The 27,873-nt window shown below is 41.6% G+C and overlaps 2 long non-coding RNA genes across 9 annotated transcripts in view; one reads left to right on the top strand and one right to left on the bottom strand.

Annotated features, from left to right (window-relative positions):
• The window catches only part of LOC103346804 (uncharacterized), a 59,372-nt gene that overhangs the window by 19,657 nt on the left and 11,842 nt on the right, over positions 1 to 27,873 (bottom strand). The window contains exons 3-6 of one of the 7 annotated variants that reach the window (XR_016230174.1): positions 19,534 to 19,634; positions 18,206 to 18,294; positions 17,344 to 17,522; positions 12,313 to 13,889 (exon numbers count right to left, since the gene is read on the bottom strand). The exons of 1 other annotated variant lie outside the window; for it this stretch is intronic. This is a non-coding gene — a long non-coding RNA (uncharacterized LOC103346804). Of the gene's footprint in view, positions 1 to 12,312; positions 13,890 to 17,343; positions 17,523 to 18,205; positions 18,295 to 19,533; positions 19,635 to 27,873 lie in introns of those variants that run through there. 5 more of the 7 variants (XR_016230176.1, XR_016230173.1, XR_016230175.1 and 2 more) reach the window with 5 other exon arrangements.
• LOC138848806 (uncharacterized) overlaps positions 4,969 to 27,873 on the top strand; it is a 127,265-nt gene continuing 104,360 nt past the window's right edge. For both annotated transcript variants that reach the window (XR_016230182.1, XR_011386901.2), the window contains exon 1: positions 4,969 to 5,198. This is a non-coding gene — a long non-coding RNA (uncharacterized LOC138848806). The remainder of the gene's footprint in view (positions 5,199 to 27,873) is intronic.

Here is a 27,873-nt window from a genome sequence, read left to right as displayed (position 1 = left end):
TATACACAAATTAAGCTTTGACTCCTCAGGTGCTTTGTTGCATTTCATTCAAGTCTGGCAGTTTCTGAGGATTGCCACAATTTTAAATGGAATCTATTTTTTCACGCAGTAAAATCTTGCTCCTCCCCTTCAGTTCTTTTAAATGCAACCATTTTTAAATGATATGGATTCATCAGGTCTATACAATTTGCATCCTTGGTCATAGCCAGCATTTGGAAGAAATGCTGGTTTTAATGCTTGGGACAAAGTAAATAAGAATGTGAAAGTATGGTCATTAGCAGCTGCTCCCCTGGGAGCTGCACTTTATTGATCGTCCATATAGGAACAAAAGTGTCTAAATAATAATGTTACAATTCCTAAAAGAAGCATGGTCTTTGAGTAGCAATCACCAGGAAATGTCCTGTGGACGGGAAGTTACTTCATCATGATCATTATATTCAAATGAGTGTCTTTCAATAATCACTATTGAGCAGTCTACCCCAAACTGTAAAACTTGGGGGGTGAGGGGAGGAGTGGGGCTGAGGCCACATGTGTGTCAATCAACTGTGGTGAACTGTAACAGTGGGGGATGAAGGCAAGGCAGCGATTTGGGACATTCAAATCTACCCTGCAAAGTGTTCCAATGGAGAGCATGGCTGGGAACAAACAGGGAGGGAAGATTCAAAGGTTGCAAGTGGTGGTGGCAGAAATTCTAATTAGACATTTACATCGGCTTGCAAAGCTCTTTATTTCTCCCAAATGTTGGAGTGTTTCATGTTCTGTCAGCTTTCCATTGAATGCACTCAAAAGGAAAGTTTCTGAAACGCTCATGGAAGTCTCAGGATGGTGAGTGAAAAAGGTGGCCACAAATGCATTTGCTTGTGCCTCACTATCCTGCATCAGGGAACAAAATGGGAAAAAAGCAATAGAAAAGCAACAGGGATAAAAAATGTGGATTGTGTGTGCCTGTGGGTCCTCCCCACTCCTCCTGGGGCCTGTGTGGATTATCAGAAAAGGTTCACTGCTGTCCTTAAGGTAGCCATTTCTGGCTACTCCATGGCCACTTGGACTGCCTTTGATTCCCTGGGGTAAGTGTTCATGATCGCAAATTTGGCCAAAAGATTTTTTCATTACCCTCCAACATTTCCTTTCACCTCCAACCCCTGGGCAGGGCCCTGGCTTTCCCTTTGGAGCTGGGAATATAAAGACGTGGGGCCATCGGGCTGACCCAGAGGGCCCTTCTGTCAATCACCGCCTCCCCATCCCTGCTCCCTTTCACACCAGGCAGCTGGACCCATCGCTGTCAACCAGGTAACAACCCCCAAACAATAGATGCCTGAAAGCCTGGTCTAGACACTCTTTTAGCCACTTATTCGCTGCTCTTGGCAGCTGTTGAAGCATAAATAAGCAGTTTGTAATCAGAAAGCTGACATCATCGCTGCCCGGCTGAGAGAGGAGATTGTTCCTGAGTACTGAGCCGGTTTTTTTGTGTGTGTGTGACAACAGATTCTGGGGTGGGGATGCAGATTTGTGCCATGCTAAGCTGGTCTTTCTTTGATTTACAGAAGACAATTGGATCAGGTTCCCAGCTCCAGGGCACGCCAGTTATTTGTGCCTGCTCAGTTTCTGATGGGCAGAAACTTTGGAGGATAAACTAGGGGCAGAGGCATCACAGGCAAGACCTTGGTGGGAAGGCAGCAGAGTGGATAGGATGTTTGGATGTGGGACCTTTTCTGGGCCGTGGGATATGCATCTCTCCAGCCCCTCAGAAGTGGCTCTATGGTGTGGTTTAGGTGGGAGACACGTTAAGGGAGGTTTGGTGCTCGATGTATTAGTCTGCATACTCTACAAAATGAATAATCTCACAAAAGAGCAGAGAAATGGATTTATCCCTGTTTTGTGTGTGTGTGTGTGTGTGTGTGTGTTTGAAGATCAAGTTTGCCATTCAAAGTGATTGGCAGTTATCCTCATGAAAGGTAGTAGACAGGAGTCATCTGTTCATTTCTCATCACCTCTACAATTGACTAGAACCTCCTCTAGGCCTTCTCTTCTTTCCCCAAGACTGGCTTTGCTATTAGAAAGAAGCAAGATGGAAGCCTTTATTTATTTACCATAACTGATTTCTTATAATTGTTTTGAGGATGTCCCCAAAGGAGGGAGAGTGTCTCTGGTTTCCTTTACCAATGTGGTTCTAATAGCCCTGATGTCTGCCCAGGACACCTGACCCTTGGTACACAGCAGCCACATATATGCCAAGATGCTGCAGAGGCTGTTGCCTCAACAGTCCTTACCGGGGACTTCGCCCATCCCCGATTTCACTTACCAAAATAAAAAAGTCCAGTTTCACAAAAATATTGACTTCCTATGTCCCTGAGGGGTTCTGGTATTAGTTTGCTCTAAGTAGCTCATGATTTAGAGTACAAAGGCATTTCCAGAGTGCATGTTTAACAAAATGACATAGCAGATAATTGAAATTTATTTGCAATTTTCAAACTACAATAAACACAATTCTCCTTTTCTTTCATTAATAATCGCACGGCTAATGCATAGCAATCCCTCTGCAGCTTTTACAAGCAAACTTGAGCTGCTGTGTTGTAATAGCTGGAAAAGTTAATGTAGCTTGAACAAGGTTTCTAATTGTCCCTGTCTCTGTCATATTTGTCTACTTGAATGGTCCTAAATACCACAGCGATTAATTACTACAGAGCAGGTATTACAAGATGTTATCATCCTTCCCCAACTGTCTGGGTGAATGGAGAGAAGCGGGAGATTGTTACTGTGTTTCATCTTTGCTCTTCCTGTAAGGCACTTTAACCAGAAGATTTAACGTGTCAAAGTTAACTGCGTTCTCTAGCAGATATTCACATTCTAATTAAAGATTAAGAACGTAGTGCATTACACTGTGATTTGTCATACATGGCTTGTTAAATAGGAAACCTACCGGGATTCCCTAACATTTCATAAACATTATTCAGGGCTTTTAATGTGGGCAAAGCGAAAGATGATTCAACTGCATTGCAGTATGGAAAGCAGGTCGCCCTCTGCTCCCCCTCCCTACCCAACCCCCAATAAATAACAAAACAAGACAACTTGGGCAGTTGGAAAACTGTTTTGCTGTGGAGATTTTGCTCAAACCATGAATCACCTCTGGTTTGTATTTGGCGGTGGAAGGAAGATCTTAATTATTAACCTTAGGCTTTTCTTCCCCCCACTTTTGCTTTTGGCTGTCAGCTAAGTAGAGGAAGGTAAGAGTCTTTGTTTGAATTAGAGTGCCAAAGGATGGAATGAAGATGAAACAGTATTTCAATATGCAGCCTGAGTGCATTTCAGCGGATTCTCGGAGCCCAGGTCGGCACCAGTTCCAATACTAGTGGCACAGGACTGGTTCACATTCCATGATTGCCTGAGGAATAAATTAATGAGGTTACTGAGACACTGAACATTTGCATATTCACGGATGCTTATTAGGTAGAAAGTGAATGCCAGGTGCACTGAATTTGGGGGATAGAGGGTTTGTTAAGAAGTCACATCTTTCCGATCCTCAGAAAAGGAGTGTCCTGTCACTAAAAATAAGATGCAAGCAAAACTCATGCTTAATGAATATCTAAATAATTTAGAAAATTAGCAGAAACACAAGGCAAAAGAAGGCCTTACTTGCAAGCAGCAGAGAAGCCAACACACTGCCCTTGTTACAAGGGAGACCTGGATGCAATGCTTTGGGAGCATAAAGGAAACAAATCCATTCGCTCTCTTTGGATTTTAGGTTTCGCTTATGCTGTGGCTCGCTCACTCCGTCTGTCTAATATAAAATTATCAAATGAAGTAGACCTTTATATTTGTAAATATTATTATTGACAGGCTACCAGTGCAAGTTGGAGCAGGGTAATGCTTTTCTAAGAAAATGAGGTCCAAACCTGAATCACAGAGTGAGCCTGGGCTGTTGGTGATTACTGCTGGGGCGGTGTGGGGAGGCACATTGTGTGAGCTATTTGTATCTCAATATTGGGAGAAGTTTTCCTGCTGCCGGGGTCTTGGCTTGGAGACGACCCGTTCAGAGCCTAACTGTGCAGATTTAATGTTCCTCCCGTCCTTGGGAATGCAGGCTGAGGACTGTCCATGTTTTTCAGAGAACTGTGCAGTGGGAGAGGCTGTCTTGCCTTATTCTTTTTCTTCCTTTCTTTTTTTTTTCTCTACCATTTTATACAGGTAGGTTTTCTGTCTTTCAATTTCTTTTTTGCTTTCTTTTCATATCTGCTTTGAAGAAAATGATTGGTGGCCCACAACCACAAGGAAGTGATCTACCAAAACCAAGCTGGGATAAGTATTTCTTTGAGAAATAATATATATTTACCAATAGTCTCAACTCTGCCCCTTTGCATCACTCTGCCCTTTCCCAGCCCATGCAGGTGGTAAACCTGTATTATGATCACAGTGTATGGGGTGAGTGTGTGTGTGTGTGTGTGTGTGTGTTACAAACATATTCAATGGCTTTTTGATATGCATTCTATATACATTTTCTGTACTTTTTCTTAATTTTAGAAATATAATTTCCAATGTCTAAACAGTGTTTTGAAAGACTTTCTCCCTATTTTTTTAACAAAATGGCTTCAAGATGAATGAGTTAGGGAAAAGTCAGTTATTCAGTATTACAGAAAACTTAAGCTTTCAATTTATTTTAGCAAGATTTAGAAGCTCTAGTAATTGTCAGACAATGCCCCTCCCCAAAAAATAGCCTGTGCACGTTTTAAAATTCAGTTTATTTTCTAACACAAATTTCTGATGCACTCATAAATATACAGGAATCACAAGTATTTCAATGTGGCAGAGTTGTACCTAGGATACTGTATATATTTTCATAAACTAGAGTACTATAGGTTTATTAGTATTTGTTAATAATATTGTTTCAATTTTTTTAAAAAAATGTATTTCACCCCCCAAAAAAAGGCCTGCCTGAAACACACACGGCAGCAGCATCACTGGAGTCCAGGGTTTTTGTCACAGATACACAGCACAGATTTTTTTGATTATGTAGATTTCTTTTCCTACTGCAGTTTCATATGCAAAGCATGCATCAGCCACATCCATGCTATCTCCTAAAACAGTCATTCTGAAACCCAATCTGAGGGCAGTGCAGACTAAATAAAATTTCATTTTGATTTGGCCTCCCGCTGCGAATGGGACTGCTTTGTCTCAGCCGACAGAACCAGCAAGCCAGAAAGGTATGTCCTGTTTTGCATGGCTGATGGTGTGTCTTGTGGCCCCCAGGCAGGCGGCCCTGCTGCTGCTCCCGCGGCCGACAGCAACATCTCCACTTGCTGCCTGTCTTTCTCTTTCCCCTTCCTTTGGCTCCCCTGCTGCCTGCGTCTACCTGCAGGGCACAGCCACGGCAAACCCGCACCGATTGTTTACTTTGGCATATGTTTAATAGCTTGCATGGCTGTTTGCATTTTTCCCCCACTGTCTTTGTTGTTGTTGGGTGTTGTTGTTGTCTTTTCCCTATTTTGGGTTTTGTTTGGTTTTGTTTCCCTCGCCCACACTGGCTCTCCCCCGGTTTCTCAAGGTGCTGAATACTAAAACACTGACTGAAAAGGAAAATTGTGTGAGTGCTGCTCTGGTGCTCCAGAGGGTTTGCTGGGAGATTTGTCATGCTGAATTTTATTGTAAATTTGAAGACGCACTGAACAGCTTTGAAGGACTTTAGCTTTTCAGGACCCTTTGGAACTGCTTTGGCAGCAAAGCAATCGCCCATTTTAGAGAAGGGGGAAAATATAAAAATAAAGACTCTCTTCTGATGGGGCGCCACTGTGTAGTCACCTTGATCTGTTTTATAAACGTGCTGTGGTGTTTGCCTGAGAGCAGCTAACCATGGCTCTAGTTTTAAATGGTGACCTTGCTTTGGAGTCATCTCTTGAGAGACTGGGTTGCGTCAAATACTCTCTCACACTTGTCTCACCTTTTGGAGGACACATTGGTGATCAGGGGGACATCCTGCTGTGGTGTTCCTTCCAGAGGATGGCCAAGTGCCAGGGGACTGACACTGGTGGGAACTCAGTTTTCAAGCCCAAATTTCTCCCTTGGAACTGTCTTTGCCCTTGACAAATTCATAAGGTGACATAAGGGAAACAGGTTTTTCTCCCTGGCTTACATACTGGCATATCCTTCATCTAAATTGGACCATCACAAACTGGTAAAGATGGATATAGAAGAAACTAACAACAAATTGTTTATGAGAAGAGCAGGGAGTGACTTCACTCTGACTCAGAGCTCTGCATAAGTAATCCCACCAATAATATAGATTAGTAGACAAAAAAAAAAAATACTACTTAGCTTCATAGGGGCCTCCTCCAACCCTCCCCTACTCCAAAGCAAACAGAGAATAAGTCAAGTATACTATTTTGCACAGTCCGAAATAAACTTTTGTAAATCCATGTTGCAACATTCCCAGTCTTTTGAGGTTAGTGGTCTTGCAGAGGTACTTCCTGATGCCATTCCTGAAATTCAATTAGTGAGCTGTGTGCCATTACAATAAGTTATCCTTTAACCATGAATTCTCTAAGTTCACTAATTTGCCTGCGTTTTCCAAGAGCCTTTGGAGAGGAGGGTTTTGAAACCCTTTAGTAATTTATTGAAAGGCTCCTTGCTTACCTTGTACAACATATTGAAGAACAAATTGGAACTTAAAGAAAACACTGAAGGAACACTAGTGTGAAAACAACACCAAATGTCATAAAGATGCTATGATCTTAACTAAGGAAGAGAAAGATGGTAGAGTTGGGCACACCTGGCAGGGATTGGATCCACAGATGTATGAGTTTTGCTGTCAACCAATCATAAGTCTTTGCTGTAGTCTTTTTTTTTTTTAAAGAATTATTTATTTATTTGAACGTCAGAGTTACAGAGAGAGAGAGAGATCTTCCATCTGCTGGCTCACTCCCCAAATGGCTGCAATTGCTGGAGTTGGGCTTGTCCAAATTAGGAGCCAGGAGTCTCCTCTGGGTCTCCTTTGTGGGTGGAGGGATCCAAGGACTTTGGCCACCCTCTGCTACCTTTCTAAGCATACTAGCAGGGAACTGAATTGGAAATGGAGAAGCTGAGAATCGAACCGGCACCCATATGAAAGGCTGATTTCAGGCAGCAGCTTTACCTGCTATGCAACAGCACAAGCCCCTGCTGTAGTCTTCTTATCAGGGCATTTTGGTTTCTGTTTCATAGCTGTTTTTCACTGATCTTAAAAAGCCAAAATTTGTTTTTTGCACAGTTTGTAAGTTCATACAGGGGCAACTCATTGGAATTTTAAGAACTTCTTTTGGCTATTAAAAATGTTTTAAGAAGTAAATTCTTCTATGTTGCAATATAAATGTTTTTAAATAAAATTATTTAGCAAAAACCAAACACTTATTTGAAAATTAGAGTAAAAATATAAAGTACTTAAAAAGGATTACTTTATACAAAAAATATATATGCAAATATATCTGCATTGTGGGTGCGTATGTATGTATAAATACATGCAACTCTACATTTTATATATAGTCATGCACACACAGAGTCAGACTGAATCAATGACACTATTACAAAGAGTCGTGGTGGGCATTGTGAGTGCAGCAGTTAAGACACCATTTGGGATGCTTGCATTTGGAATATTTGCATTTTGTATCAGAACCGAATCCAGATCTGCACTCTCCTTCCAATACAACTTCCTCCTAACACACACCCTGGGAAGCAGCAGACAATGGTTCAAATTCTCGGGACCTGCCACTCACACCTAGCTGGAGTTCTTGGCTCCTGACTTTGGCCTGACTCAACCCTGCCACCATCTGGGGAATGAACCACCAGATGGAAGATCCATCTCTCTATCTCTGTATCCATCTCCTTCTCTGTTGCTCTGCCTTTCCAATAAATAAAAATAAATAAATATTACTCAAAAAGAGGCACAGCACTTATATTGAGTACAAAAAGCATTAAATATATCTACCAGACAAAATTCTAAACTATGATTTGAGTGCTCATGTACATGTAGTATACACCAGAAGTTAACAGTAAACAACACGATATTTTTATTAATTGATCCATTTATCTTGGACTCTACACACAGGAGTCAAATTATCATAATCTGTCTTAGCCTATCATGGGTTTATAGACAGGGGCCTCAAACAAGAACGTTGTTTGACTTAGCATAGGTTTTGTAGGTTTATCTTTTAAATTTTTTATTTATTTGAGAGGCAGAGGCAGACACACACACAGACACACATACACCCACACAGATTCATACCAAGAGAGAGAGATTCATACAGAGAGAGAGAGAAATGTTCCCATCTGCTGTTTCCTCCCCAGATGCCTATGCTAGACACTGCTGAGCTAAAACCTCAACTGGGTCCAGGAACTCTAACCAAGTCTTCCATTTGTGCAGCAGGAACCAAGTTGCTGTGTCCTAGGGTCTACACTAGCAGGAAGCTGGAGTCAGGAGCCAGAGTCTGACATCAAACCTAGCACTCCAACACGGGATGTTGGCATCTTAATCACCTGGTCAAACACCTGTCCCACATCCCTGCCTTTCTGCTGTCTGCCATGCCTGATACATGTTGCCCTCTACGTTATTGATCATGTACTTCATAAACATAAGAACTCAATGTCTCTGTAAGCATGAAGGATAATGATTTGATGGAGATACTGAAGACCTTCACTGTAATGGGGGCTATCGGCAAGGGGTTAATTTCTATACATTGTGTTTGCTATATTGTGATGACTGGAATCTGATCTCATACTTTATTATCTGGGTTCCCCTACAAGTAAGAGAACACTAACTGTAGTTCAATACAAATTGTGGAAAAGACAGAGATTTCTGCTGTCTGCTGTCTTCTCCTCACTCACAGAAACTGAGGATTCTGGAAGATTCCTGTTGAGGGAATGAACGGTGCTGAGAATAAGCGTGGGAAAGGAGGGGCAGGAGAATTTGCTCCTAGTGATCCTTGCTCACGAGGAGAGGGAAGAGACGTGAGAAGCGTGGGTTCTCGCCCTGGTTCCCTAAACTTTGTTGGCCTGTAAATCCACTGAAAATACAAGTGTGTTTTTCTGAAGAAATGACACATACAACCCCAGACTAAGTAGAACTCCCAAATTCTAAAAATCTATGAGTTTTTAGAAAGTCAAATCTGGCCAGAAAGCAGTCATGAGTGGCAAGGAAAAGAGAATTATGTTTCTCTGAAAAAGTCAGTATAAAAAGAAAAAAAGACATTCAATTTAATTGTTTCCTGGGTATGAAGAAAGCATATAATATACACAGACTAAAGAGAAGCAGTATTTCTTTTTTTAAAATTTATTTATTTATTTATTTATTTATTTGAAAGTCAGAGTTACACAGAGAGAGGACAGGCAGAGGGGGAGAGGGAGGGGGAGAGAGAAAGAGAGAGAGATTGGTCTTTCATCTGATGGTTCACTCCCTGATTGACTGCAGTGGCCGAAGCTGTGCTAATCCAAAGCCAGGAGCCAGGAGCTTCTTCTGGGTCTCCCACATGGGTGCAGGGGCCCAAGGACTTGGGCCATCTTCTACTACTTTCCCAGGCAATAGCAGAGAGCTGGATTGGAAGTGGAGCAGCCGGGTCTCGAACTGGTGCTCATATGGTTTGCCAAGGCGTTCAGTCCAGGGCGTTAACCCGCTGAGCCATAGCACCAGCCCTCAACAGTATTTCTTTTTAAAACAACAATATATGCTGGAAAGTTCATTTTATAGTTCTGTAAGCCAGGTAGTTGAAAACTAGAAACAATAAGGAGAATGCTCGCCAGAATTCAGATCCTGGTTCTGGGAATGTATGACTGAAAACCCATCTTTGGAGTTCATTTGTAAAATATCACATGGGACTTGGATGAAACAACTCATATTGTTTTCAAACAAATATTATGTTTAATGGAATGGACATTTATTGTACCAATCTGAAAAAAAATAAAACCCCACTGTTTAGGGGTCTTTGAAAATAATTAAGGATACTGTAGCTCCAGAAACTGAATCAAGTCTGAAATCATTCAGATTGTTTTCTTTAAACTTATGCAAAATCCTTAGAGCTTAACAAGTAAGGGCAGAGATTCAGGTAAGATGAGTCCTTGAACAATTTATTTCCTTCAAAAAAATTTATTTATGTATGTATGTATTTATTTTATTTTTTTTGAAAGTCAGAGTTACAAAGGGAAAGCAAGAGACAGTGACAGAGAGAGGGAGAGAGAGAGAGAGAGGTCTTCCATCTGCTAGTTTACTCCCCAAATAGCCACAATGGCCAGAGCTGAGCCAGGCCTAAGCTAGGAGCCAGGAGCTTCATTCAGGTCTCCCAGATTGGTGCAGGACTTGGGCCATTTTCCTCTGCTTTCCCAGGTGCATTAGCAGGGCACTGGATAGGAAGTGAGATGGCCAGGACTGGAATCAGCACCCATATTGGATTCCGGCACTGCAGATGGGTTTACTAGCTATGCTACAGTGCTGGCCCCCAATTGGAAAACTAAATTTGCTATTGGAAAGGCAACTTCTGCTTGACCTTTCAGATTAAAAATTGTATGGTCAGAAAAGTTTGTAAACTACAAGTTTTGTGCACATGGAAATCATCTTAAACCTCAATATTTTATCACATAGACATGCCCAGCAAATTTTAAAGCTCAGGATAAACAGGCCCTGGAAGTATGATTATATATAGATATCTTCCAAACAATGTTTATCCTCAAAAAAAATGGAAAAATTGGCTCAATTATTTTTGTAAAGCACACATCAAAATGGCCACCGCCCTTATCTGGTTGATAAAAAGCTCTGATTGAACAGCACTGGATCCTCTTGGTTACAGCAGCCGCCAGGAATGCATGGCCAGAGCGCTGCATTGAGCACAAGGTGGAGCTTGGGGATCTACAGAGTAAGCTGAACTAAGGCCATGCTCATGTGCTCTTCCCCTGTTGGCCTTAGCCAAAATACAAGACCACAAGTTCACCAGATCCAGACTCCTGCCAGGAATTTCAGCAGACATCTAGCAATCTGAGAAACAGGGGTTCAGCAGGGAGAGGATCAGAGGACACAAAGGTACCCCAGGTATCTGAGAATTCCAACTTATTTCTAAGGCCAGCAGGACCCAGAAATTGTACTTACCTTTCCCTCACATACCTGGGTATCATCATAGGGGAAGAAATAGTGGGATGGGTGAACACATAAGAGACTGGGCATTTTATCCAAATGGAAGAATAGGCGCCATCTGAGAAAGACAGCTTAAGTTATCAGGGCTGACAGCTCCAAACTTGACTGGACATTTAATTAATTTCTCTCCTGTACCCTCACTCACTACCAACTGAGAGCTCAGGAAGAGGCCAGATGAACTGCAACCAAAATAAGAAAATAAATTATATTTTCATTTTGTATATGTTATATTGCAATTGAAATTTTGCAGTCCAGTTACACCTAAGTTCTTAGATTTTTGCATAGGTAGCTAACTTCAGTGTCCCAAGGAAATGTTAGAAACTTTATATGTCAACCTCAGAAAAGGAGGGGAAGGAACATTGAACAAGTACTGGTTGCAATAGGTCAAATTAGTCTTCTGCACCTGGTATGCAATATAACTTTAACTCCAGAGGATTGAATGTCTCTTCTGTGTGGATTTATTATGCAATTTCCCCATCTCTGGAAGGAATATTTTATGTACAAGAGTGGGCCCCATTCATACTTCCACTATCTCAAGTCTCAGTTTCTTGCCTAGTTCACAGATCAGGCTCAAGGGAAAACCCATTTGTGTCTCCTAGGAATTTAGAATCTGAAACGTGGAATTGTACTTCCTGGACGTTGTTGGGACAGAGTACATTAACACTGGAATGGCGGAAGTCACGTGAACTGTTCTGCCCTTTCCAAAAGACCTAGAAGCCAGTACCCACTACTCCTTCCACACACATGGGTGGTCTACTCATGTTGAGCTTCTTGAAATGTCACAGTGTTACCTCAACCAGTTCCTTCCCTTCTCCTTAACTTTACCAAGGTTTATTTCTGGTTTTTTTTTTCAGCTTCCAAGAGTATTTTTTCAACTTGCTGCCAAAAAAATGTTAACAAGAAATTCTTAGAAATTAATGCAATACTCTGGATTTTCCATCATGTAGTCTAAAGGAGGAAGACCGGAATTGGTTCTTGAACTTGTGCCCACATACTGAATTTGGTAATGGCTGGACATGTTCATGATTTCAGCAGAAATTTTTCAGAAAGGCACATAAATGTCTTCAAGAAGCCAATAGTTTGTAGCAAAAGCTTGCCCTCTTACAGAATTAAGTGTTCCAGGGCACTGTCCATAGAATAACTCCAGAAATCACACAACGTTTTTTGTTCCATTGGCTTGTTTATTCATATAAAACATGCATCAGGTTGAATGTAAGCAGAAAACTCATTTCAAATTCAAGATAATACTTAAAAGAATCAAGAAGTATCACGGTAGTGAAGGATAAAAACAGAACCAAACCACTACTATAGGGAACTAGATACCATAGAGAGCTAATTATTGCTTAAACTGAGACCAGGTAGAGAGTTTTAGAAGACTGAATGAAAATCTCAATGTTCAGAACATACTGTTTTGAATGTTTGCTACTGAAACATGATCTTTTGACTTTAAATAAAATCAGTGATATGGTCTAAACATGAAGAAGTGTAGTGTCATGAACAAGGCACAAATGAAGCTTGGTTATCAGGTGTAAGGCCACTTTAAAATATTTCAAGTACTTATTTAGTGACACAAATTGTCAGTACTATTATATACAAGAGTACTTCAAAGACTATGTGGAAGCATGGAGTTAAAAGGTAAATTTATTTTTGGTGGTGCAAAAAAATTTTTGAATTCCATGCATAGTTTTGCATGATACCTAGTATCCATGAACTATCTGAAGACCTTACATTTACAGCTATGATCTAAATAATACAGTAAATATGATGTATGCTATATAATATTAGTGAGAAGTGATGAGATAAATAAACATTCCTAATACAAGAATGAACATATAGATAAACTACTTCAAGGGGAAAAGTTTTATCCAATTGTTTCAAGGGTTGGTTCTATATCAGTGTGTGCAGGGCGAAGAGAGGTGAACCTAGTTATGCTGTTATGACTCACCCACATTAAGGATGTATCTATTACCTGCAAGGCCATTACAGATTGCTGTGCCTTTCACCTAAGGACTTATTTTTCCCGTTAAAAAATACTCGAGTCTCTTACTATGAAAGATAAGGTGTAAGGAAAACGATACATGCAGGAACTGACTTCTTTTTCAAAGTGGTAGCTGTCTTTTCTAGAGCCACTGATGACCACAAGCATTTTTTTCCAGCTATCTATTAGTATTTGGAGAGCGTAAACACTAATGAAGGTGAGGAACTAGGTGGAACAGGGGATAGGGTTTGGCATAATGGGGTGAAATTAAGAGAAGGGAAATTTAGGCTGATTACCAATTACCAATTGAAAATCTTCTTAATGCTGAGGTCTATTAGACTGTAGGGTAATCTTGCAAGGAAAGTGGCAGGACTCCCGTGGCTTGCATGTTTAAAATGAGAGTGGACAGAGTGCTCTCAAGAGCTCCCTGTGGTGAACGACCCACCCTGTTGTGTGCAATGAGCGAGTTCACCTTGGTTGCCTTTACAGGCTCAAACATCACTGCATACTGAGCAGAGAAAAGAGAAGCCATCTGGTCTGCCCCACACAGACCCAGCTTTGCCCAAGTGATATAGGGGAATCGTTGAAATAGGCTTCTTCTCGTTGTCTCATGAAGCAGTCTTCTGAACGCTTTGGTAGAAACCCAGGAGACCTACAGAAATCATCATCTTGTGTCATGTGGCATTCTGCCTTTCAGTGAAGTAAATACCAGGCAGTGACAGTTCAATAACATGGCTACCATGGCATTTATGTCCTTGTGTTCTCTTAGTCCTGAAATACAAGGAAATGGAGGGAAGGGGAGATGAGACAAAGAGTTAGAAATTAAGAAAATGGGCTGGTGTTGTGACACAGTGGGTTAAGCTGCTGCCTGTGACATCATCATCCCATATGTGCACTGGTTGAAACCCTGCCTACACTGCTTCTGATCCAGTTCCCTGCTAATGCACCTGGGAATACAGTGGAAGATGTCCCAAGTACTTGGGCCACTACCACTCACAGGGGAGATACAGAGGGATTGCTAGATTCCTGGCTTCATCCTGTCCTGGCCCTGACCATTGCAGCCATTTGGGGAATGAACCAATGGATGGAAGATCTCTTTCTCTCTCTTCTCCTCTCTGCCACTCTATTTTTCAAATAAATAAATACATCTTTTAAAAAAAGAAAGAAAGAAATCAAGAGGAAACAGGCCTGATTGACAGTCAACAAATATTCTGCCATGTTCTGGGTACCAACGAGGGAGATATCAGTGAATGTATGAAAATTGAGTATCTTCTTCGGGTCCCTGGGAGCCCATCTCAGTACCTGGAAGCCAGTCTCACCAAAGCATATTTTACTTGATGGGCTAGAAATTAATGTGTTAGAGCAAATGCAGATTTCTGATTTTAATGAAGCATTATTTTGGGCTCTTTCTTTGATGGGGCTTTTGCCCATCATAACAAAATAAGAAACAACGTTAGACCCTGAGGAATTAGATTGGTCTCTTTTCATAATGCTTCCTGATTCTAGATTAAGTTAGCATTCCCAGTGTCACAAGAGCCAGAAAGAAGTAAAACATAAGCTAATAGACACCTGTATATACACTGTTGGGCCCCAGTAGCTGGATGGTGTGGGAGTACAAAAATCAGGCACCCAGAGCCCAGTATTCTTCATTTTCAGATGCAATGTCAAAGTCTCACTATCATGAGGAGGCAAGGGTGGCAGGAGTTTGTGCCATGGAAGTCTGACTTAAGTAAAACCAGTCTTCTCAAGCAAGCAGAACGCCATCTGGCTCCTCTCCGCCTTCATCTTTACCTTTCTCATAGCCAGTGGGTGCAAGGTAAACCTTGGTGAAGAGGGAAGATAATCAGGGGCAGAAGATAAGGCCAATGGAAGGTTTCAATTTCCCTTCTGAAAAGTGTGTATGCATCAAGCGGTAGGGGGAGATGAGTTAAGAGATTAAAATTGTGTCTTACATATTACATGTGCTATTCTCATTTCCCATTTCTGCCTTGTGATGAATTCCTTCTGTTTTTATGAGTTTAATGTTTTTCTTGATTACAACATCTCTGTAGTCTAAGTCAATCAATAAAAATATCTCACTCCTACCAACTGGTTTCACACATGAAATGAATATTTTCCAGAGGAGAAAAAAATATCGTTTTTTTTTCCCCTCGTAGGGGAAACATTTCTTCAGAAACCTGTGGTTGTATACAAGGAAATGTACGCTTCAGTGCTTAGACTTCCATGCAACCCATTGCTTCAAGTTGCTGTGGGAAACAAGGACCATGTGCTGCATGTGTGTCAGGAAAGATAGCTTGAGATAACCCGTGACCTTTGCTGTGAGCTCAAGGCACTCTGTGACTGCCAACGTGTCCAGACCTCCACGCTGTAGCCAACAGTGGGAAAATCGCCCTGGGGCCTTCACCCATCCACTGAGATTGCCAAGGTGTGCAATACAGTTTCTAGAGCAGAAGTCAGAGGTGGAGACCACACTGGAGAGGAAGTTCAAAGGCCTCACCTCTGTTTTCCTTTTCCATTATTGGCTGAGCTGACAGAGAAATTGGCTTAGTTGACAAATTAATAAATTTTTTAGATGAAGAAGTAAATGACTTGCTTTCATGACAGTAATTATTTTTGGTCAAGGTTCTAGCTTCCCAAAGAATCTGTGTGTGCTCTTGTTTGGAGAAATCCAAGATCAACAATCTTGGAATCTTAAAGTCAGATATGGTATCTGAGTACTGCTATTCATCAGAAATAAAAGCCAGGAAGATTCACAGTTTAAAAAAAAGCCACTCTGAAAGTATATCAAGGTAGTTCACATTTACCTAGAAAATAGGGTACTGAGTAAAATATTTACCTGCTTACCACTTACGTTCAGTTAAGGGACTAACTTTTCCCCTAGACTTGAACATTCCTTTCTAAGATGAGGCTACTTCCTAGGTGAACATAATGTCAAGGCATTTTCATGTATGCTATTTCATTTTATCTTTTAATAAATATTCAAGTTATATTACAAAAAGAAAGTTAATTATAGCTTATTTAACCAGCTGGTAAAGAAAAGCAGAGTTGAAACTATACACCAGAAGCAGGCATTGTTAAGCCTCCATTTGGGACACCCACATCCCTAATCTGGAGTGCCAGCACCTCCTACTTCCAATCCAGCCTTCCTGCTACTGTGCACCCTGGGAGGCATCAGATGACTTCCCTATGTACTTGGATTCCTGCCACCTACATGGAAATCCCAGATGGAGTTCCCGGCTCCTGTTTGGCCCAGCCCCGGCTGTTGCTGGCATTTGCAGAGTGGACCAACAGGTAGAAGGTTTCTCTTTTCTCATGTGCCTCTCTCTCTCTCTCTCTCTGTCATTCTACCTTTCAAATAAATAAACATTTATTTTAAAAAAGAAACTGCATCAGCAAAGTTGATTTAATTATTTTGATCACATTTAATCATGGACTTGGTCATAATAATAGCTTTATTTTTATATTATATACTTATATAATATATATTTATATATTTATATAACTTTAGTATTTTCTATAATTTTAGTATTTTCCATTTTAAAACAAATTTTATTTATTTATTTGAGAGGTAAAGTTACAGACAGTGAGAGGGAGAGACAGAGAGAGCCGTCTTCCATCTGCTGGTTTACTCCCCAAATGGACGCAATGGCCAGAGCTACGTCGATCTGAAGCCAGGAGCCAAGTATTTCTTCCCATCTCCCACAAGGGTGCAGGGGCCCAAGCACTTGGGCCATCTTCTGCTTTCCCAGGCCATAGCAGAGAGCTGGATTGGAAGAGGAGCAGCCAGGACTAGAACCAGCACCCATATGGGATGTCGGCACCACATAATAGAAAAGGGGCTTTCTAATTGTTTCTATTATGCTTTGAGAGGCAGAGAGACAGAGAGACCTCCTACCTGCTAGCTCACTCCCTAAATGTCTCCAATGGCCCAGGCTAGTCTGGGGCCAGAGGAAGGAGCCTGCAACTCAGTTCAGGTCTCCCAGCTGGTGACAGGAACTCAATTATTTGAATCATTACCATGGCCTTCCAGGTCTGCAGAAGCAGAAACCTGGAGTCAGGAGCAGAGACAGGTATCAAACCCTACACTCCATGTAGGAATCAAATTGGTAATTGTTAGGCTAAATGCCTAGTACAAATCATATGTTTTTAAAAATGATGTCCACTTGATATATTTTCCATAATATTTGCTGAAGTAGGCTTTCTAATGAGAGCACAGTTTTCATACCTCGTAAAAACTTAGATGTCTTCTTTGGGACTGGAGACTAGAGATAACCCAGCACTGTTTGTCTTACACAGCAGCAGGGCATTTAGATTTTGTTTTTCAGGACATGACTTATGTTCCAGTCATTCTTATTGGATTTCTGACTCCTCCCAATGGCTCATGTATGAAGAACTTCAAAAAATCTGTGACAAAATTGAATTAAAAGACAAGTTTATGTCGGTGAGAACTTTGTAAAATCGTTGTATGGTTTTTTGACAATATGAATTTTCTATGAACTTTTTGGAGACCCCTTATATGTGTGAATTTCAATTTACTTTTGCAGCAAAATAAACTTATCTTTTAATTCCATTTTCCACGAGTACCCTCATATGATTCTGACTTCTACCTTACATAAACAATCCTGGCTAATCGAGGGATAGATTGTGCTTTTTTTTTTTAATTTTTTTTTTTTTTTTTTTTTTTTGGACAGGCAGAGTGGACAGTGAGAGAGAGAGACAGAGAGAAAGGTCTTCCTTTGCCATTGGTTCACCCTCCAATGGCCGCCACGGCCGGCGCGCTGCGGCCGGCGCACCGCGCTGATCCGATGGCAGGAGCCAGGAGCCAGGTGCTTCTCCTGGTCTCCCATGGGGTGCAGGGCCCAAGAAATGGGCCATCCTCCACTGCACTCCCTGGCCACAGCAGAGAGCTGGCCAGGAAGAGGGGCAACCAGGACAGAATCTGGCGCCCCAACCGGGACTAGAACCCGGTGTGCCGGCGCAACAGGCGGAGGATTAGCCTAGTGAGCCGCGGCGCCAGCCCTAGATTGTGCTTTATCTCCATAGGATCATTTCCCCAGGATGAACGGTTAAAACTTTAAAGAACTCACTCAGGAACTCAAACTCAATTGTCAGGTTCTACCAATGTTCCAGTGGCTTGGCTTTTCCCTGAGGACTTCGCAAAATGTCTTCCATATGACTGTGAGGTCAGAATCATAGGACCGAGCCAGCAGAACAAAGAATGCAAAATTCACTGTTAGTGCCTCCTTCAGATGGCTCCAAGATGCTTTCCTGTGTTCTCAGAAACAGACAGGGATGGAGGAGACAGAGCAACAGGAAGGGCCCCAGATACCCTGCACTGAGGTTCAGCGAGGTCCCTGGGCTTACTCAGGATTCCTGCTGTCTCATTCAACCTTCGATGAGGCCCTGTGAGGTGGGCAGGCCAGGTGCAGGTATCCCACTTTACAGATAAGAAAAGGGAGGCATTCAGGTAAAGTCTCATTCCCAAAGGCCCAGCCCCAGTCAGAAGCGTGAATCAGCATTCAATCCAAGTGTTTTCAAGTCATTCTGCTTGTTATTTTAGACTCTGACTCACTTGGCCAAGACCCACCCTGTTAGTTGTGATTACCACAGATGATTTGAGTTAGTATTTCAAAAGCGAGCAAGACATTTTATAACACTAGGAGTCAGAGACTACACCTTAGTCAAGGTTTGTATTCCTACCCAATCCTGGCACTGCATTGAATGAACTGGAGTCGGGGTAGATGTGAGGATGGAAGTATGTATAATCTGCTAGTTAAAAATTGCTTTTTAAGTAAGTGCAAAAGGGACTAGGTAATTTTTCTAGCAAGATATGCATGAGAAAATAATATAGCATTAGAAGTCCCCAACAGAGCACATTGTATAAGATTTTTCTTAACAGTCCCCCATCTGAAATCCTAGCCAAAGTCAAGATCAGCTGCATAGTTTGTGGGCGCAGTGTCCAATGAGAATGTGAGACCCCTTGTTCCACAATGATTCAGAGTTTCAGGACAGTGACAGCAGGACCCTACATGATGGCCCACTCCCTATGCTGGGCATTGTCTTCCCTTCCCATTATCTACCTCTGCCTCAAGGTCCAGGTTTCAGCACAATGTGAAAGGACACTACCTAATAGAGCTTCTTACAAACAGAGCTGATTGCTTTGGGAAGCAGGGGTTTGGCCTTGGACCTGGAAGACCATGTGTCATAAATGGAGGAGGGATTGATCCCTATAGTAGGACAAAGCCAGATTGTACCACAGGGGCACTTCTCATGCAGAGTCTGATTATTTTCATCACCTTCGGAGTTTTGAGAAGAACTACTTTGCAGGATTCAGAAATGCCAAACTTCCCCCTCCCTCAGATTTTTTTGGCACTTTCACCTCAAATGTATACAATAAAATCTCACAAAATCTTACCAGGATGATCATTTTCCATAAGTAGAGGTAGCCTTGCATGCCTGGACGTTAGGAACCTTTACACAACTCCACTCAGCGTGGAAGACGCTTTATTAATACACCTGAAAACAGCCAACGAGACTTGGGTGTTCAATTAGTCTGTGCTACACAAAGCTTAACTTTCAGAACTCACAAAGCCTCAGGAGCAATTGTTTTTGGACACGGTTAGTCTTCATTTAATTGTGGTGTCATCATACGGAGAAGCTAAGACAAACTATTAAGAAAATATTTTGAAACCCTTGGAGCCCTATTATTGCGGTGCAAATTAAAGTGATGCCCCATGATTTAGAAATACCAGGTGTAGTATCTATCCCACACCTTCTGGGATTAATCACCAAAGAAACTTCTGGGGTTGATCAACACTAGCCCACATAAATAGCCTAACAAAAAACTGTTGAGATTCTCAGTTCACATTAGATTCAAAGACCAGAGCAACAAGAAAAAAAAATCTGAAACACCCAAGGCCTTATGGTTTTGCTCAAATAACAGAATCATTAACAATATTAATGTCTTACATTTTCATTGAGCTCCTCCAGGCTGCTCCGTGATTTCAAATAGACTTAACATTGTTAAATGCACCCTGGCTGGTAGTGAGGTTGATATGCCCCTGTTTCCACCCAGGGCTATCATTCAATAGCATTTGCCATTGCCATTTTGTTAATAAAATAAGGACGGAACTGGTTTCTAGCATCCTGGATTTTTGTTGAGCAAAGCAGCACGGTGCATGAAAGGCATGTCAAGAGATCTGACGTAAATGGAAATCGCAGAGTATCATAATGCCGCACAACAGGTGCACAAAATAGATGTTCAAAATGGTTTCTATTATTTGGCTTTTTTGGAATCAAATCAGAATCAAGAACAATAGTGGCCATTTCAGATAAATTACTTCTGCACATTCTTGCAGATTGAGCAGCTGTAAAGGAGGGGAGGGGGAACTCGGGGGTGCTTGCTATTTGGAAGGTGGACGCAGATACATTTGTAATGTGTATACAGTACACTCCGTATATTAAATTTTTGCCTTTCATGTGCAATGATAAAAGTAGTGTTCTTTCCAGGATTGCATTTCAATAATTAAGGAGCACAACTCTAGAGGCAATAGCTAAGATAAAAGTTTGCAGTCAATCCATTATGTTTCTCAGACAGTATTTCTGAAGAGCCCATGGAGATGCAGCTTAATGATTTGAGTTCTAAAATGGGTTGTTTAATAAAATATTGGGTGTTTATGTGGTCTTGTTCTAGCGGGCAGGGCCTTTGCTTTGTCAGGTGTGGGGTTATTAATGATAGGGGGTGGGGTGATGGGCTGGTACTTCCCTCTGCACATCATTATCCACTTCTGCCCACTCTCGGACTATTTTTGTTGCACTACAGTTACTGTTTGTAATTTTTAATGTTTGAAGGGGAGAGGTTTGTTGTCTTTTTTAATCCTTTCTGTTAGCATATTCTTTTTTTACTGGGCATAATTCAGAGGTAGAGAAAGGGAAGCAAGCTCTCGTGAAGGGGGTATATAATTGGGAGTAGTGGGATTAAACTATTATGAGTGTACACTTGTAATGGATGCCCCATAAAGGATCCATGGCAAAGGCATTAATGAGTTATGAAGGAAGAGTAGGCAAGCCAAACGTGACTTCCATCATTACAATCTTACTTACACATAAACTGTTTAGCAATCCCTTAGAAACACACACACACACACACACACACACACACCCCAGAGTTCTGGTGTGTTTAAGCAGAGTAATTTCCCTTCAAAACTGGGCTCTTTTCATCTGTAACTTCCAATCTGCAAGATATTTCTCACATGGCAATCCTGATGTTTAGTTTTGTTCCAACATTAAGACTTGAATATTAAAAAAAATTCTCTAAAAATCTACATGTAACCGAGAAATACATAAGTGTACTTCAAAAATGGCCTCTTCTTTGATTTGAAATGAAAAAACAAACAAACAAACAAAAAACAAGAAAGGAAGATATGTGAGCACGAATGCCCCCAGGTGATGAGAGTAGGAACTAAGTTAAAGGACATTATTTTAGGTCTAAATATTCAAATGATAAAAAAAATGTAATGTGAACACTATAATGTGCTTTTATTTCAGAGTTTAAAAAAAATAAATCAGAGCCACATCCTCTGGCTGTGGTTCTTGTTTGTTGATGCTGCAGGTGGGAAATCAAAAGGAAAGTGAAAGTGCATGGGGTTTCACAGATGTATTAGATAACGTGCTTAAGTGTATTTGATGGATTACTCTTTGGTGTAAGCATGTGTCTGATGGATTACTCTCCACTTAAATTGTGTAAATATGTACAGGAACTCTTCTCCTCCTTCTATATTTTCCACTCTTCTTTTACAATAAAGTGGTTCCCCCTCCCCCTTAAAGGAACATGTTATAGATTTGATGACAATAACTGGGAGCTCATGCCACATCAATTAGCCTTACTTTTGTGTGATATTTCTTGAGCTGCAGTTTTTTTTTTTATATTACCTTCACCCAGGTTAGAATTACTACCACACTTTATAATTCATAATGGTGATGTTTGTCAAAGGCTTTCTCCCTGGTGAAATCATCCCTGCACTTGAGAGTGATGATATTGAGGCTCTTTTATTTTAAACTTGGATCAGAATTAGTACTTGAAGTCCTGCTCAATTGTAAAGTCCGGGTAATATTCTTTCCCAAGTGAGTCCATTTTAAACAAACAATTTCAATTCCATAGCTGGCTGTGTTTTCCGTAACTCCTCTCTTCATTTCTTCTGCGGAAGCCTGTCCGGCATTTGTGACTTGGAACATGTTTGTAAAAATATAAAGGAACCCAGGAAGGTGTGGGGGTGGAAGCTGAGCTACCCCCCTAAATGGAATGTTTATGTAAGCAATTTCACACGATCAGGTTTACAGCGAAGGTAGCCCACAAGATCCAGGATTTAACCTTGCAAAGATGCAGTTTCATTTTTTTGATGTATATTTTGCTTTTATAAATTGGGTTTCAGTGCTCATACATAAACTACCAGGTAGAGAAATGAAAAGTTCTTTGCATGAAAAATAGTATCCTGAGGTATATGAAAACTTGGTGTTGGAAGTAATTTTCACTTTTTTTCCATTCGTTTTTATTGCTTTCCAAAGTGAAAACTCCATAGACTGAGAAGCCAAAGGACCTTTTGAAAAAATGCCACTTTCAGATTCCAGCCAACAGCCACAGCTGAACCGACAAGGGAGGGTTCTAACAAGACAGTTGCTTGCTGCCGGCTACAGTTCCTACTTTTGTTTCCTATGGAAACTAACTCGGGGCAAATTGAAAGAGTGATTATTTTAAGGCTCCACTGTCTTTCCTGATCCAGCGTCTGCAGTATTTTCACAGAAAATGGGAGCAGGAAAAGCAGGGAGATGTCAGGCCTTGTCAGTTTCAGCTGTGGTTGCTGGCAGAGAGCTGAAAGTTCTAGCTTTTCAAACAAGCTACAGAAATCTCTGTTCTTTTCACTTCTGAAGCAAAAGCGTTAGTGCAACAGCAGCTTCACCTTTACCTGTCCCTCCCATGCCTCCGTTTTGCAGTGTGAATTTTAGGGAGAAAAAAATGCACAGTAGTTCATATGGGCATTTATGAGGGAAACTTGCACCGCCAAAACTTTGTTCCAAACAATTAATCCATGAATAATGGATTCCCTCTAACCACGAGGCAGGGTGCAAGAATATTTCCAAAAGTTCATGGAAAAATAGAGTTAAAATAAGTTTATTTTGGTGCAGAAATTCTTGAAAGCCATGCATAAGGTTTTTCATAATATGCATTTTCCACGAACTTTTTGAAGGCTCCTTGTATTTGTGAATTCAAGTTAAAGATTTATTGGATTGGCGATTTATTTTGACCCTATTGTTTCCTTCCCGATGAACGTTTTTTGGTTTAGAAACTCCATTTTTGTGAGATTGGAACAAAAAGGACAGGCTGTACAAGAAATACCAGTTGCTCAAAGCACATGAATTACCACTGATCACAATGCTGTAACAGACTTCAGTTAAAAATTGGTGTTGTCTTTTCAGGGATCAAATTTTTGATTGCTAGCTCCTGGTTGACATAAGGTGAACAAAATCTTTGCTGATTTTGATCTTCCAAGCCAGACCGATCTTTTGCTTTTTTTGTTGTTGTTGTTGTTGTTTGTTTTTGTTTTTTTCTATCACATCCTGACTTAAATGAGCATTCCATTTTGAGATGTCAGAATGCCTTACTAAATACAAGAATAAGCCTTCCAGAAAACTTGGTGGTGTCAGGGAGAGGGAGTTCCAAGCCCACACTCCTGATGGCACCGACAACAATCTCTGCACACTTAGACTCACACTGTCCCGGTGAATTCTTCAGCAATGTCGCAGGTGCTTATTAGCAGCCCTATTTTGCAGCTGAGAAAACTAAGGCTGGGTTTTGTAATTTTCCAGTGTCACACACCATGAGATGGAGTGCAATGCAAACTCGAATTGCTCTGACTCCCAGCACGTGTTCATAACCACTGCACTGTCTCCTAATTTTGACCTCGGCTCACTGACCCATGAGGGGACAGGCAAGTGCGAAAGGACCGAGCGCCATCACCCACAGCCTGCTTGCCACTGAAGACAGAAAGAACGCCCCAACTTTTAACCTGGCACGCTGGGCCGCACGGTATACGCTCATTATGGCGCTGCAAGGTAATTAGGGAGAATGAAAGCTGCTCACAGAAAGAGCTATAAATAGTCAGAGACTGGGATCGTCTTCTCACTTAGTCACTCCCCGGCATCTCCAGGAACCTCCGCGCCAGGGGTGTTCCGCCGGGCCCCCCTAGCTCCTGAGTCTTATCCGCAGCGAGGCCGCAGCGCCTGCGAGGAGGGAACACAGGATCGCCGTGGCCCCAGCTCTGCTCCTGCCGAAGCTGCCTGAGCCCCAGAGCCTGGCCCTGTGGCTGGGCCGCAGGAGATTTGTGACCTCAGAGATGTGGACACCAAATCCCTGCCCTCCTGGCCTCCTGGGGGGAAAAGAGAGGGATTCTGTTCACAGCAGGGAAGGGCGAGTGCTGACAAGTTCTGCTCTTTCCAAAGACAGTCGTCCTGCCCCCTCCCCACCTCCTAACACACACTCCAAATAGTGCTTCCAGAGTGACAGAGTCTCCGATAGGTCCCCGTACGCTTATGCTTCATCAGCTGAAAATTACCTAAATTTCTTTGACAAGACCAAAGTGGGGCAGAATGGCATTCAGCCTACAAATCAGTTACTGTAAACAGTGTATTTAAAGTCCGAGTTACAGACCCAAACTTACTTCCCAGGTTCAGGTAAGTGGGGAGGGAGAGGACCAAGGGGCGTGTCACCTGGGGGGAAGGGCAGGGAGATCAGGCTGCCCCTGGTTGGGGAGGCCAAGGGCTAGGAGAAGAAATTTCTCCAGGCTGTGGGGAACTGAATCTGTTGACTGAACTTAGCCCTGTTGCGAAAATGGTTGAAAAGGAAAAAGTTGAAAAGTATGCTCTTTGGTTTTAAGGAAATAGAATTTTTTCCCAGCCTAACTATTAAGATAAACTGCCAACTTCCTTCTTTCAGGACAAAAATAATCTGCTCTTAAAGACTGAACTCTTACCGGCTACTTCTTGATAGTATTTTGGAGACAAATTATTCCTGAGAGAAAACATTTGAGAATCCCACAGCATACCCCAAAGTTACTTCAACAGAATCATATTACAAATTAAAAATACATAGTATATCAAATGGCAAATCTCCAGAATCTTCCAATAAAAAAAAAAAACTCAGGCAATTGGACTAGTGGTTAACACACTGACAGTCACATCCCATCTCAGAGGGCCTAGGTCTGAGTCCCGTCTCTAGTCCTAATTCCAACTTGCTGCTACTGCACAACCTGAGAAGTAGAAACTGTCGCTCAAGGAGTTGGGACCCTGACAGGCACATGGGAGGCCCAATTTGACTTCCTGCCTCCTGACTTTGGCTAGGCCCCACCCCAGTTATTAAAGGCTTTGGGAAAGTGAACTAGTGGATAGGATATGTGCTTGTGTATCTGTGTGTGTGTCCTCCTTTCAAACAAATATAATTAAATACCACTTCAAAATCCAAATTATTCCACTAACCTCCACTAATCTTGGTAGTGTAATCATAGGTGTAGATGTGTGTGTATGCACACATATATGCACATATCCTCCCACACATATGTTTATGTACACAGTCTCCTGTTACCTGCTGGGAGTACATTCCAGTACTCCAGATGGATGTCTTGAAACCATGGGTAGTACTGAATCCTATGGGATTTTCAGACATACGTACCTACCTACGATAAAGTTAAGTTTATGAATCAGGCAGAAAAAGAGATTAACAACAATAATGAGCAATAAAAAAGAAGAGTGATAAAAAGTACACTATAATAAAACTACTAGTACCACAATGCCTTGTGCTTTGGGGCACTTATTAAGTAAAACAAGGGTTATTTGAACACAAGCAGTCTTTCTGATCGGCAAGAAGGATACTAAGTAACTAACATATCTAGCTCTGACACGCCAGAGAAGGGGATGATCCACATTCCTAGTCAGGTGAAGCTGGGTGATCTAAGACTTTATTAAAACAACACATACTTTAAATTTTACAAACTACTTATTCCTGGACTTTTCCATTTAGCATTTTCAGACCACCGTCTACTGCAAGTAGCGGGAAGTGCAGAAGGGGAAACTGCGGATGAAGGAGAACTATTGTGTATGCATAGATAATGCTTCTGTGCAGTTGAGACTGTTAGGAGCACTGCTCCGAAGCCCAGTCAGAACTCTGGGTTGGAATCCCAGCCCTGCCATTTACTAGGTGTGAACTTGGACAGGTTCCTTAGCCTCTCTGTGCCTGTTTCATTATCCCTAAAAGAGAGAACAATTGCAGTATTTATCTTCCTGGTTCCTGGGAAGCTCTATGGAAGGGTTGGTTAAATGAATAAAATATAAATAAGCTGATATATCTGCTCACACAAAATTTAGGGGAATTAAGCACCACACTCACTATTTTGTCTATAAGGGAATCCAAGCTTGGAAGTCCCATTTTGTCACAAGTAGGTGACACAATAAAAAGGTGTCATTTGCAAGTTGGCCTGACCCTAAACTCACATTCTTCCCACTGAATCAATCTCACCTTTTCTTCATTTACTCATGGCAATGGCTTTGGTTTCACATACCTACTTAATTTTAAGGTTTATATTTTTAATTGAAGATATTCTTTACATACTGAGAATGCCAAATTTATTGATTATATGACTTAAGTTTTTTTTTTAAGCTTGTATTTCATGGATGTTTTTCCATTAAAGACAAATGAATCTTTTCTTATAGAATGTTCTTTTTTTGCCATTTAAAAAATCACCCTAAAGCTTGTTATCAAAAATATGTTCCCTTCTATTTTCTTCTAAAGTGTTTAGTTTGGAGATGGACATTTAGCACAGGGCTTCAGGCACTGCTTAGGATGTCCAATTCAAGGTCAGAGTACTTGGGTTCCAGTTCTGCCTCTACTTCCAATCAGGCACACTCTGGGAAGTAGCAGGTGACAGCTCAAGTACTTGAGTCCCTGCCACCCACATGGGACACAGTAGATTGAATTCCAGGCTCCTGATTTGAGCCTCATCCAGCCCAGGAAGTTGCTGACATTTGGGGAGTGAATCACTATGTGAAAGATAACTAACTCTCTGTCTCTTTACCTTTCAAATAAACCCATACAAATAAGAAAATTTAAATGCCTAATTTTGCTTTTCATATTTAAAACACTTCTTCATCTGCAATATATTTTTTGCAAAAGTGTGAGGTAGGGATCTAATTCTCTTTTTTTTTATTTTTGAGATAACAATCTTAATTTACATTACAGTCACAGGCTTTTTGCTCCACTAAATAAACAGTTCATTAAACAAAAAGTAAAAAGACCATAGTTCAACAGAAATATTGGCAAGGGCTGTAAATTGTGATCAAATGAAAAGATGTTGCTGGCGCCGTGGCTCAATAGGCTAATCCTCCACCTTGCGGCGCCGGCACACCGGGTTCTAGTCCCGGTTGGGGTGCCGGATTCTGTCCCGGTTGCCCCTCTTCCAGGCCAGCTCTCTGCTATGGCCAGGGAGTGCAGTGGAGGATGGCCCAGGTGCTTGGGCCCTGCACCCCATGGGAGACCAGGAAAAGCACCTGGCTCCTGGCTCCTGCCAGGATCAGCGCGGTGCGCCGGCTGCAGCGGCAGCCATTGGAGGGTGAACCAATGGCAAAGGAAGACCTTTCTCTCTCTGTCTCTCTCTCTCACTGTCCACTCTGCCTGTCAAAAAAAAAAAAAAAAAAAAAAAAAAAAAAGAAA

The sequence above is a fragment of the Oryctolagus cuniculus genome, chromosome 2 (assembly GCF_051225735.1).
Source record: "Oryctolagus cuniculus isolate XC-2025 breed Fujian yellow rabbit chromosome 2, ASM5122573v1, whole genome shotgun sequence".
In the NCBI taxonomy this organism is placed as follows: domain Eukaryota; kingdom Metazoa; phylum Chordata; class Mammalia; order Lagomorpha; family Leporidae; genus Oryctolagus; species Oryctolagus cuniculus.
This window is presented reverse-complemented; position numbering and strand designations above follow the sequence as displayed.